Raw genomic sequence first — 3,331 nt, forward strand, 5'->3', positions numbered from 1 at the left:
CCAGAATATTATAACCTGTGCATTGGTGATGACATCTAATTTAAGAATTAACCAGAATATTACACCCTGTATATTAGTGATGACATCTAACTTAACCGATAACTAGAATATTATATACTGTGTATTGGGGATGACAGCTAAATTAACAATTAATCGGAATATTATAGCCTGTGTATTAGCGATGTAATCGAATTTAACAACTAACCAGAACATTGCATTCTGTGTAATAGTGATGACATCTAATTTAACAAGTAACAGGAATATTATCTTCTTCTTCTTTGGCCTCCTTGTCTCGATGGACAATGGGTAAGCACCTGGAGGTGGTCAGTGCTTTGTGGAGCAGCGCCTGGAGTGGCTATAAAGGCCGATATTAGAGTGACAGACTCTTCCACAGGTGCTGCAGAACAAATTTGTTTGTCGGGTCTGTTACACAGTTGGCTGTCTCCTTGCATTTCTGTCTTTTTTCCTGCCAACTGCTAAGTCTCTTCGACTTGCCACACTTCAGCCCCGCCCTTATGGCTGCCCGCAAGTTCTGGCGATCGCTGGCAACTGACTCCCACGACTTGTGAGCAATGTCACAGGACATCATGTCGCATTTGCAGACGTCTTTAAAGCGGAGACATGGACAGCCGGTGGGTCTAGTAGCAGTGGCGAGCTCGCTGTACAATGTGTCCTTGGGGATCCTGCCATCTTCTATGCGGCTCACATGGCCAATATTATACCTACTGTATTCGTGATGACATCTAATTTGTAAAGTAACCAGAATATTCTACAAAATGCAGGAGAAAACGACATCCAATTTAACAACTGAATGGTATATTATGACCTCTGTATCAGTGACGGCATCTAATTTAACAATTAGCCAGGATATTAAACCAAGTGTGTTAGTGATGACGCTGACTTAACAACTAACGGCAAGATTATAGCCTGTGTATTAGTGATGACATCTAATTTAACAATTAACCGCAATGTTATACCAAGTGCATTAGTGATGGCACCTGATTTAACAATTAAGAAGAATATTATACCCTGTGCATTAGTGATGACATTTAATTTAATGATTAACCATAATATTATGCAATGAGTATTAGAGATAATATTGAATTTAACAAGTAACAGGAATATTACACAATGTGCATTAGTTTTGACATATATTTTAACAAAAAACCGGATTATGCACTGTGTATCTGTGATGACATCTAATTTAACAATGAACTGGAATATTATACCGGGTGTATTAGTGTTGGAGCTGTGAAGCTGTGGTGCTGAACACTGCGCCACTGTGCCGCCCTTAATTGTGACATCTAATTTCACAGTTAATGAGAATTTTATACCCTGTGTATTAGTGATGACATCTAATTTAACAGATAAAAATAATATTATATACTGTGTATTAGTGATGAAATCGAATTTAACAACTAACCGGAAAATTTTAATCTATGCAATCGTGATGACATCTAATTTAACAATTAACGGGAATATGTAAACCACTGTATTAGTGATGACATCTAATTTGAAAATTAAGCAGAACATTATGCAAAGTGCACGCGAAAATGATATCCAATTTAACAATTAAACGGTATATTATTTCCTCCGTATCAGTGACCGCATCTAATTAAACAATTAACCAGAATATTATAACCTGTGTATGGTGATGACATCTAATTTAAGAATTAACCAGAATATTACACCGCTGTGTTAGTGATGACATCTAATTTAACAGTTAACTAGAATTGTTTACCCTGTGTATTCGTGATGACTTCTAATTTGACAACAATCCGGAATTTTCCTCCCTTTGCATTAGTCATGACATCTAATTTAATAATTAGACAGAATATAAAAACAAGTGTATTAGTGATGATATTGATTTAACAATTAACCGGAATACCCTGTGTATTAGTGATGACAGCTAATTTAACAATTAATTGCAAAGTTATAACCAGTGTGTTCGTGATGACATCTAATTTAACGGTTAACCAGAATATTATACCTTGTGTATTAGCGATGACATTTATTTAAAACATCAACAGGAATATTACACCCTGTGTATTTGTTTTGACATATAATTTAACAAAAAACCGGATTTTACACAGTGTATCTCTGATGACTTCTAATTTTACAATCAACTAGTGTATTATACCGCATGTATTAGTGATTACATCTAATTTAAGAATTAACAGGAACATTATACCGTATATATTAGTCATGACATCTTAGTTAACAACTAACCGGAATATTATACCCTTTGTATTGGTTTTTACATCTTATTTTACAATGAACCGGAATATTAGACTCTGTGTATTAGTAATGACATTTAGTTTAACGATTAATCAGAATATTATGCACTGTGCATTAGCAATGACATCGAATTTAACAATTAACCATCATATTATACACTGAGTATTGGTGATGACAATTCAATTTAACAATTAACACGAATATTATTCCCAGTGCATTTGTTATGACATCTAATTTAACAAAAATAGAATATTATACACTGTGTATCAGTGATGACATCTAATTTATCAATCAGCTGGAATATTATACCGTGTGTATTAGTGATCATCATTCCAAGCAGAAGGGCCACCCGCGCATCAACACGAGCAGAATTTCTCACCCACAGCTGTTACAAAAATTTCTAAATTCACTTGTAACAGCCCTTCAAAACACTCCCACAGGGGATGCTGAGACCAAGTGGGCCCACATCAGAGACGCCATCTATGAGTCAGCTTTGACCACCTACGGCAAAAGTGCGAAGAGAAATGCAGACTGGTTTCAATCTCATAATGAAGAGCTGGAACCTGTCATAGCCGCTAAGCGCATTGCACTTTTGAACTACAAGAAAGCCCCCAGCGATTTAACATCCGCAGCACTTAAAGCAGCCAGAAGTACTGCACAAAGAACAGCTAGGCGTTGCGCAAACGACTACTGGCAACACCTATGCAGTCATATTCAGCTGGCCTCAGACACCGGAAACATCAGAGGAATGTATGATGGCATGAAGAGAGCTCTTGGGCCAACCATCAAGAAGATCACCCCCCTCAAATCTAAATCGGGGGACATAATCACTGACCAACGCAAACAGATGGACCGCTGGGTTGAGCACTACCTAGAACTGTACTCCAGGGAGAATGCTGTCACTGAGACTGCCCTCAATGCAGCCCAGCCTCTACCAGTCATGGATGAGCTGGACATACAGCCAACCAAATCGGAACTCAGTGATGCCATTGATTCCCTAGCCAGCGGAAAAGCCCCTGGGAAGGACAGCATTACCCCTGAAATAATCATGAGTGCCAAGCCTGCTATACTCTCAGCACTACATGAACTGCTA

The sequence above is a fragment of the Heterodontus francisci genome, chromosome 21, assembly GCF_036365525.1.
Source record: "Heterodontus francisci isolate sHetFra1 chromosome 21, sHetFra1.hap1, whole genome shotgun sequence".
In the NCBI taxonomy this organism is placed as follows: domain Eukaryota; kingdom Metazoa; phylum Chordata; class Chondrichthyes; order Heterodontiformes; family Heterodontidae; genus Heterodontus; species Heterodontus francisci.